This window comes from Phocoena sinus, chromosome 3, assembly GCF_008692025.1.
Source record: "Phocoena sinus isolate mPhoSin1 chromosome 3, mPhoSin1.pri, whole genome shotgun sequence".
Taxonomy (NCBI): Eukaryota; Metazoa; Chordata; class Mammalia; order Artiodactyla; family Phocoenidae; genus Phocoena; species Phocoena sinus.
In genome coordinates, this window is record NC_045765.1 from 165008101 (window position 1) to 165018973 (window position 10873).

General features: G+C 39.9%; 1 pseudogene; it reads right to left on the minus strand.

The window, feature by feature from the left end:
• Positions 1 to 490: 490 nt before the first annotated feature.
• LOC116751144 lies at positions 491 to 834 on the minus strand (annotated as a pseudogene).
• Positions 835 to 10873: the final 10039 nt, after the last annotated feature.

Consider the following 10873-nt stretch of genomic DNA (forward strand, 5'->3'; position numbering starts at 1 on the left):
AAAATAAAGCAAAAATATTGACTCTGTGCATTAATCAAGGAGGAGCCACATGCAGTTTCCCAAAGAAGAAGTACTTATGGTTACTGCACTTTGGAAAGCCGGAGTGGAGGGAAGTGTCACTTTAAATAACTGCAATTTAAGCAAAACAACAGCTTAATAAAGTGTCAGCAGCTCCCTCACAGTTTAAAAACAGATGGGCTTTGCTACTCAGGAAGAAAGAATTTTTCGACGTGCTGAGATTTGGAGAGTCTGTCATCGCCCTTTACTGAACCATTAAAACTCTGAAAAGCAGAAATAATGATACAATTTCCATTTCACTTCAGAAACTTTGGTGCTGTATGTTTCATGTGGTCAACAGTACAAAACCATCATCGTTTTCACATTATTATACAGAGAACAGACAGTTATATATTTGCAAACTTTGAATTAGCTAAAGTATTTTTTTACAATCTTTTCATCTTTTTTTTTTTAAAAAACATATCTCAAGACTTTATTGTCTTTGGGATGAAACAGGATACAAAGCTGAGAACTGGATCACTTGGTCCTTTCTCTTCTTATCTTTTCCCAGTTCAGGATGTTTGCATCTCTTAAGAGCCAGCGTTCTCCTAGACCTGCAGTTGGGCTCAATGCATTCAAGCCTCAGCACAATCTTCCTGGTAATTTTAGGCTTTTTCTGGAAAATCAGTTTAGTCTGCCCACCGTAGCCGCTCTGCTTCTTGTTATAATGGTGCTTTCCTTGGGCACACAGAGAGACCTTGCCCTCCCTGTTCTGAGGGATTGGTGCCTGCCATACTTCTTACAGAAAGTCTGACGGGTTTTAGGAATGTTCACCATGTTTACGTGAACACTGTTGTCATGGAAAAAAAGCTTTTCATTTTTTCCTGATCGAATATTCAGGATGCTAACAAAATAGCTAATATTTCAATGTCAGACCTATGAATACTGTATGTGTGTGTGCACGCACAAACGTGCGCCCACATGTGTATGCATGAGTGTGTGTGTGTGTGTGTGTGTGTGTGTGTGTGTGTGTGTATTTCAGCTCTGCAAGGTATAGCTTTCCTTCCTGCCACAGAGAGGGTGGGCATCTCCTTCCAGGATGTCCAGAATTTTTCTAGTTTTAGCCATGGAAAGTTCCAGTTTCCTGGGAAATTCCTCTATCCTAAGCAAACCAGGACTGTTATTTATGCTAGTCACAGGAGACTTTACCTCAGTGCTGTCAGATGCTACTATAAATTGCTGTAGAGTCTTTTTTCCTTTCTTTTTCAAGTTTATTGAAATATAATTGATACATAATATTGTGTAAGTTTAAAGTGTACACCATGTTGATTTGATACATTTATATACTGCAATGTGATCACCACCAGGGTGTTAGCTAATACATACCTCTATCACATCACATAATTGCTATTTCTTTTTTTTTTCCTGTGATGAGAATGCTTAAGATCGACTCTCTTAGTAACTTTCAAGTATGTGGTACAGTATTGCTATCTATAATCACAAAGCTGTGCATGAGATCCCCAGAACTTATTCCTATTCTAAAGGGAAGTTTGCACTTTTTGACCAACATCTCCCCGTTTCTGCCATCCCCTAGCCTCTGGTAACCACCATTCAATTCCGTTTCTGTGAGTTTGGCTTTTTTATATTCCACATACAAACAAAATCATACAGTATTTGTCTTTCTCTGTCTGATTTATTTCACTCAGCATAATGTCCTCTAGGACCATCCATACTGCCCTCAAAATATTAAAACTGGAACTGCCATATGATCCAGCAATCCCACTTCTGGGTACATATCCAAAGGAAATGAAAACAGGATATCTGAGGTCCCTGCGTTCCCCTGTTTACCTTTTGTGATAGCCATAGCAAAGAGCCTTTTTCTTGATGGAAGGGCCTGGCGCCTTAAGGAAGCTGTGAGAACCCATTTAAACCCTGATCCTAATGTAAGAAGCTTGGCATCTGCTTTAGTTTCCATTTGGAGCTGGAAACCAAATCATTGGAGAAGGAATATGTAGTTTGTAAAACCTGTCCTGCAAACAAACCTAGGAGTTACCAAGACTTCCAAGGGTTCTTTCATCACAAGCCCTGCAGGATATTTAAGAGGAGGGACTATAACATTCCCTCAAAAAGGTAGAAGCAGCCCTGGCCAGTTCAGGAGACCTAGGTTCTTAACCTGGTGCTGTTCTGACTAGTTGTGTAAACTTGAGTAAGTCTCTTCGCCTACGTGGTTGGCTAACCAACTGCTTGACCAGTCAGCTGGCAGGTTGGGCTGGGAGTCCTCTTCCCAGATATCTGACTCTCATTGTTACCCCTTGCCGGTTACATGATATTAGCCCTGCCCCTCTCTAATAATCTCCATATGCTTGTGTGTCCCAGCGATCGGGCAACTTGAGGTAAAGATATAGACCTTCAATAGGATATGTTTCTTCAGGCTACCAATAAGTTTCCGTAGGGATGATAAGGTTTGGGAACAACATTTTTCTAGAACATTTACTCCTCTAATAATCAGGATTAACATTTCTCCCCAAATTCTGAAACCAATTAGAATTTCTACCACATGGAAGCTAGTTACTAAATGACACTACACCCTTGTGTTTAATTACTAGTGAAAAGAGAACAATATGGCATCATTTAATCGAAACAATAGAAAGGACAGCTTTAAGTGATAGAAGAGCTATGCTGGGGTTTTAACCTTAAAATAGAGAGACCATACATAGCTTTATCATAATGTTGTATACTTCTTCCCATTACAATTTGACTCTCATTTTGGGGTTATTAACCCCATCATGGCATTTTATTTAAAAAGTAAGCTTTTGGGCTTCCCTGGTGGCGCAGTGGTTGAGAGTCCGCCTGCCGATGCAGGGGACACGGGTTCGTGCCCCGGTCTGGGAGGATCCCACATGCCACGGAGCGGCTGGGCCCGTGAGCCATGGCCGCTGGGCCTGCGCGTCCGGAGCCTGTGCCCCGCAATGGGAGAGGCCACAACAGCGAGAGGCCCGTGTACCCCAAAAAAAAAAAAAAAAAAAAAAAAAAGTAAGCTTTTATCACACCAACATAGAAATAAGGAGACAACACTGTTTTCATTGCAGCTGAGCGCCAATGCTGCAGATCCCAAGGCAACAAAGCTTTGTCCCAGAACAAATTTGTCTCCCTCACTTTTGCTTTGTGACATTGGAAGGAACCATCAACAAGCCCAATACTTTCTATGTTCACACTTTTTTGTGTTAAAGGAGGAGTAGGTCAGTAAAAATTAATTAGAAGACCTACTTAAGCAGAAAAGGGAAATTTGCTGAGCAATTTCCCTTCTTGGTGAAAACCTCATCCCAGGCAACAGTTTTTCCTGAGCAAGTGCCTTTATTTCTGATCCAACAGTGGGGTATTTCTTAGCTTCTGCAGCCCGTCTGCGTCCATTTCCACAATGACTGAACAAATGCAATTAGCTTGCAGTGAGCCAAGTAATAGTTCTCTTAAAGGACTGGGAACACTTTCTTAGACTCTAATATGCACGGACATCTGCCCCAGGTTCTTTCAGCCAGGCTCCCATTCGTACCAACCACATGTCTTTTCCCAGTGCACCAAGGCAAAAGCTTTGTTGCAAGAAAACAATACCAGGGGATTGAAGAGCCAGCTGAGGGTGTGGATGGGGAGAAGCAGGGCCTTACTGCCATTTCTAGCTGGTAAAATCTACACAGAAAGAAAGAAAACTAACACTCATGGCACGCCTACTGAATGCCGGGCATTGCACTTATGCTTTTACAAGCATCATGCCAGTGGTCTAGAACATCGGTTCCATTAGACCAGAGACCTCATCTGCCTTGCCCACTACTGTATCCCCAGTACATATGAGAGGCACTCAAAGAGTATTTGAAGACCCCTAGGAGTCATCTCCACCCTCATATTTGGTAGAATCCAATGTAGATACCTTCTCACTGTCGGTGGTCTGGGAAACCAGCTGGCTTCTCAGCAGTCATCACACCTAGGAATCCTCTGAAAGCTTGAAGGTAGTAACTCCAAGACTTTCAGAGTTAAAAGAACTTGGAAACATTTTCATGGATACCTTTGATTCACTGTTCAATGCAGAGGCCATAGTGAATAGTGTCTGAATGACCACGTGTGGATAAAAATATTTGAATGAGACAATCTAATCTTGAAAGGGGCCCTCCACCTTCACCGATTAAATTAGCTAACACTGTTCTCTAAAGTTACTGGTCATCCAGTATTCTTCATCTGTATTTCTTCAATATTTGTCTTCAATAATAAATACGTGAGAGTCTGCTATGTGAACGTTACACACTCTACCAGGGACGGTGGCTTTTACAAACTGAAACAGACATGGCCGCAGTTGACCAACTGGCCAGCATTAAGACTCCTGCATGCCAGCCCACTGGTAGCTATATTTAATCAAATCTAAGGTATGTTAAATGTACGAAAAATGGTATTTTTACCTCTACCTGCATTTAGTTCTGCTCTGTTCTTTCTTCTTACCACTGACCCACCCATAGGAATGAAGAAATCTGAAAGTGCATGACGGTTTAGGGTGGAAATGGGGCTCTTCTCATGGTAACAGATGTTGTAGTAAATAGATTATCCATTGAACCCTATTTCAAGCCTCAATGTCCTTCTATTACCACAATCTACTATATCGCTTTCATCTGAATACACATTTTGCAAACACACAGAATTTAATCTAAATGGGAATTGACAGTAAAAAATACATTTTTAGTGGCAAAGTAAAGTGATATAAGAATTGAAAAAAACTAGATTCTTATGCTTGTATACTCTTTGGTTGATCCATATTTAAATTCAACTGCCACTGATAAAAAAAGAATTCTAATTTTTTCATAATTAGCGTAAAATGATTTGGCAGGCTAAAATCTGCATGCTTCAAGTACTTTATTCTCGGTAGAAATTTTCAATGAGTTCATATAACAGACATATCCTGAGTCTCATTCCAGAAAATGACACCAATATCTTATGTTTTTGTAGCCCAGAGGAACTTGCCCAAACAACTTACTTTTTAAAAAAAGAAATTAACAGTAATTTTCCTTAAAATCATTTCTCTTTCCAGTTCCTTTGGTGGAGAGGGTGAGTTTTCCATTACTAAGTAGAGTTTTCCATACAACTAAATCAAGACTTCCTAATCATCACGATTTCTAATGCTGAATCTCGAAGAATTTTTAGTATACAGAAACTTGATCAGCAAAGTAACCATAGTTCCCTGGAAATGTTCCCTTCTGTAAATTTATCACAGCAAACACGCTCAAACAGAAAAGCAAAAGGCATAAATATGAAGTCCCTGAACCAACAGCCTCCCAAAGGGAAAGGATGGGTGCTGGGTTTCATAGCACCTGGCATATAATAGGCTTTTAATAAAGATTTAGTTTTTGAATGAAGGGATGGATAGAAGGATGGATGAATGGATGGATGAATGGCTTGCGTCACCACGTAAGAAGAAGCTATAATAAGCAAAGGATAATAGTTCCGGGACTATAGAGCATTAAAGAATAGCTACAAGAAACCAGTGAGGGGATCCACTGGCTTAACAGGATGCATTATCTGAGATCAAGTTAGCTAAGACGGAGGTTGTTCTTTATTCCCAGAATGAGTCATGGATTTATTCTATCCCGTAAGGCTAGAGAGATTCTGCGTGTTCACACAGAGCAGGGAGGCAAACTCCAGCAGAATATGGACAGGCTTTCTAAAGTGGGATATTTTAAGAGCTTCAGAGCCCAGTTACTGCTCTGTTGGCTTCCCACTGTGGACTCTGCAAGACCCAAATAAAGTTCATGCGGGTTATTTAGAAAATTAGATGATTTCGTGTATCGTTTCTTGGAGATTGCACAGTCCGTAGATGAATTGCAACAGAGGTAGGTACCAAATCCTTGAGTTCTCAGTCTGCACCCAGAGCTGGCTCTTCTAAAACATAATGCTTTCCTGAGTCTCTAGCAAGAAGGCCAACGGTTTGACAGATGGACTCTTCTTGAGTCCTGATAATAACTGATATGGTGGCCAAAGGTAAGCAGAACAGTCATTTGACTCCATACTTGCCATCTAGCCTTGTCACGTGTCCTAATCAAAGCCAGAGGGAAGAGTCCGATGGCGAACATTTCTGCCATCTGCTGCAGAACCCCTCTCCCGTCCCCCAGTGAGGGGTGGGAGGAGAATGCAGCCAGGAGCCACCTTGCTTTGACTAATTCTAAACCACAGCAGCTCAGTGGCAGCAGAACTGCTGAGCTGGGTTTTACTTCGCCTCAGGTGTCACTGGCAACACTGTCAGTTGATCAGGGATCACTGCTGAACCTTTATTTCTGGCAATGAGGCGAGAAATAGCAAAGGCACAGCTGGATCTTATGATCACAGGTCGGGTTTGCAAGGCTTAGGGTTGGGGAGGGAGAGAGTCATCTTTTAATTCACTACCTGAACAGTCAGGCTGGAAGTCAAAATCTATAAAATCGAAGAGGGAATTCCATATTTTGTCTGCTTCCTGTTCTCAGATGGGGTTGTTCTTTCAAAAGAAAGAGCAGTGTTCCTTTAGGGGAGTTAAATGAAACAAGTAACCCCGCCTGCCCCCAAAAGAAGTAAAAGTCATTGGATTTAAATAATTTAAATATAAATCCTGTCTTCTCTTAATAGCTTGTCTATAAACTTCTTGAGAGTAGGGACCTTGTCTTCTCCTTCTTTTATGTCCCACAGTACAATTTATGGTGCCACGCACAAGGCAGGGAGTGAATAAATCTTTTTGGAATGAATGAAAGAATACAGACTCAACAGAGCTTAAATCTCCATCAGGCAGAAATGTGTAGGCCTGAAAGGAGACATAAAAAACACACACACAGAATAAAAACTTCCACAACTAGTATATTTGGAAGGAAATACTCCTGTAGATAAAGCAAGGACTTAAGGGTAAGAGCACCGGGGGCAAATCCTGGCTCCACCACCTTCTGTGTGACCATCAGGAAATTATCCCATTTCTTTTTCAAACTTTTTTATTTTTTGCTTTTAAAGAAGTTGAAGTACAGTTGATTTACAATAATTCAGGTGTACAGCAAAGTGATTCAACTATACGTACAGAAATTATCTTATTTCTTGAGACTGAATTACTGACTTTGCAGGGTTGTCATGATCCTGTGAAGACATAAGTCAGATTATATTACCCCTCTGCCCCAAGACCTCCCTCCAGTGGCTTCCCATCTCATGCCAGGTAAAAGCCAAAGTCCTGACAAGAACATTCTCCCTACACTGGCCTCAACCTCGACTTTCTGTGGGAGAAGAACTAAGACAGATCCTATATACTTTGTTGATTTCTTTCATTTATTTCCTGTTTTACTTCTAGAACGTAAGCTCAGTGAGGGCTGAGAATTCATAGACTTTATCCACAACACTTTGAATGGTACCTGGAACTCAATATATATGTATTGGATGAATGGATGAGTTTCTAGCACAGTATCTGACACATAGGAGCACTAAATGGAGATTTTCACCATGAGTCGGCCCTCTTGCTGATTGTTAAATCTGCAGACGTGAAACCCGAGCATACGGAGAACCACCTGTATTCTTTGCACCGGACCATTTTACACCAGGGACTGGAGCATCCGGAGATTCTGGTATTCTCAGGGCTCCTGGAACCAACCCCCCGCACAGATACCGAGGAACTACTGTATTCTTATTGTCTAGGATCTCAGGAGGAACTAAAGCTACGTACTGAGTGCTTTACATTAGACACAAAAGTCAGTCTTCTAAGAACAAAACCATAAACATATACAGTGAAATGTTTTTATATAATATTTTTAAGACCCCCCCCAAAAAAACTCAATAAAACGAATAGGAGACACAAACCACAGAGTAAAGAGCAGCTACAAGAAGAACCTTAAAAGGTAGGGTTTCCCTGATGGTGCAGTGGTTGAGAGTCCGCCTGCCGATGCAGGGGACACGGGTTCGTGCCCCGGTCCAGGAGGATCCCACATGCCGCGGAGCGGCTGGGCCCGTGAGCCATGGCCGCTGAGCCTGTGCGTCCGGAACCTGTGCTCCGCAACGGGAGAGGCCACAACAGTGAGAGGCCCGCATACCGCAAAAGAAAAAAAAAGTAGAAAGAGGTAAGGATCTTCAGTGGGAAGAGTTAATATACAAGAAAATGGAGTAAAGAAAGCAGAGAAGGAAGAGGCTCAGAGAAAGGAGAGAGAGACAGAGACTATTAATTACATATTTTTGCAATGCTGTCTCCACCTTTATAACTTTGAGATGCCAGTTTGAGGATTTAAAAAGCTCTATTTTCTTTCCTTGAAGAGATTTTCCCTAACACATTGCCAGCGTGGCAACTGCATTGATTCCATTCAGTGGTTCCGAAGAGGCATACTTTCTCAGGGATTCAGATTTCAAACATTTTTTCAGAGTTGCTAATATAAAAAAATCTTCTCTTCATGATTACACATCTGGAAAACCCAAATGAATCACAGGAAGAGCTACTATGATAATAAAAGAATTTAGTAAGGTAGCAATTTTTTAACAAAGAAAAATAAATACCTGTTATATATAATAAACAAAAAGCTAGTGAGATATTGAAAAAGATCACATTTATGATAGTGAAAAAGAGAAGACATACATCTTTCAGGCGTCAATCTTACGAAGGAGCGTCTGAAACCCATATGAAGAAAACTATAAAACACTCCTGAAAAGACACAAAAATAGGCAAACAAATGGGAGGACTTTTTTGGGCTGGAAGACTTAAGATCAAAAAGATATCAGTTCTCACTAAGCCAATGTATGAATTTAATGTGATCTAAATTTTAAAATTTGTCAGTTTTTTATCCCCTCTGGGCCAGAGAGGTTGATTATAGAGCTCATTTGGAATAACAAGAAAGAAAGCAAAACACTCTGGAAAATAAAAGGAATGAGAGAGAAGGGAGGGTGGGTAGACCTATCAGATATTAAAACACACTATAAAGCTTCTATAATTTAAGAGGGTTTGTATTGGTACTTGAATAGACAAACATGATACAGGATTTTAAAAAATCCAGAAACAAACTCACATGAATATGAAAATTGCATATATAGTAAAAACTACATCTTAAGTCAGTAGGGAAAAGATGAACTTTTTCATAGGTGGTATTGGGATAACTGCATAACCATATGGAAAATTAAAACTTAAATCTTTACTCATGCTGTACACCAGGATACATTGTAAATGTGTATGTTTAAATGTTTAAAAAAAATAAGATACTAGAAGAAACTATGGGTGAATACTTTTTTAACCTTAGAGTGAGTAAAACTTTCCTAATTATGACTTGAAATCTAAAAGCATAAGCAAAATGATTAATTTGATTATAAGAAAAACACTTTTTATGGGCAAAAAAAAGCATAAGTAAAGTAAAAAGACAAATGACACTAAGGGAAAAATTCATGCATGAGACAGTCAATAAAGCTAATTTATAAAGAGGTTCTACAAATAAAGAAGAAAAAACTCCACCAAAAAGTAATCTAGAAATATGAACAGATAGTTTATGGGAAAATAAATGGACTCACTCTTAAACAAATGAAAAGATGCTCAAGATTACTTTCAGTAAGGGAAATACAAATTAAAATTATTCTGAGACAGAGAAAGACAAATATCATATGATATCACTTATATGTGGAATCTAAAAAATGATTAAAATGAACTTATTTATAAAACAGAAACAGACTCACAGACATAGAGAAGAAACTTAGGTTTACCAAAGGGGAAAGGTCGGGGAGGGATAAATTAGGAGTTTAGGATTAGTAGATACAAACTACTATATATAAAATAGATAAACAACAAGGTCCTACTGTATAGCACAGAGAACTATATTCAATTCAATAGAAACTAAAATGGAAAAGGATCTGAAAAAGCATCTGAAAAGGATCTGAAAAGGTATCTATCGACCTATATATATAGGTCGATAGATACATCTGAATCACTTTGCTGTATACCAGAAATTAATACAACATTGTAAATCAACTTTACTTCAATTAAAAAAATTATTCTGCCATGCCATCAAATTGAAACACCTCAAATATGATGAAGTCCCTATGTTCATAATGACATACATAAAAAAAATGTTTTCATTCTTCCCTCTGGAAGATGTCTGTGAACCAATTCATTAATGTGAAAATTAGTAAACAAAGAGAAAGGATCAAGCATTTATCCTGCCTTCCTTAAGTGATTGTCCTTCAGTCTAGTCAAACAGGTGATAAAGGGAACTTTTGCTTAACAGAACCATTCCAGCTAATGAATGAGGAATTATGGAATTTATATTTCACCATTTTGCAACCCCTAATGAATTCATGGATTGGCAAAAATCTAAAATTTGACACGTGTGCTTCTCATTTACCCTATCTATCCCACTTCCGGATCTAACCCAATGATACACTGGCAAAGATTTGAAAACCCATATTCAAAAGGCTATTCTTCACAGCACTATTTTTTTTTTTAATTTATTTTTGGGTGCGTTGTGTCTTCGTTGTTGCGCGCGGGCTTTCTCTAGTTGCGGTGAGCAGGGGCTACTCTTTGTTGCGGTGCGCGGGCTTCTCATTGCGGTGGCTTCTCGTTATGGAGCACGGGCCCTAGGTGTGCAGGCTCAGTAGTTGTGGTGCACGGGCTTAGTTGCTCCGCGGCATGTGGGGTCCTCCAAGACCAGGGATCAAAGCCAGCACCCAAGTAGCAGCCTTGCCAAATAAACCAAATCTGAATCTGATCGTCTATCTACCTATCACTTCATAAGAAAGACAGCAGACAGAGGGACAGGTTAAATGTCACAAGCGGGAAAAATCAGCAAAATCTAGACTGCTGGAAACCCTACAGGATAAACACCCAGTCACGTACGCAAGCCAGTGCAGGGAAAACAAAGGATGAAGACAGACA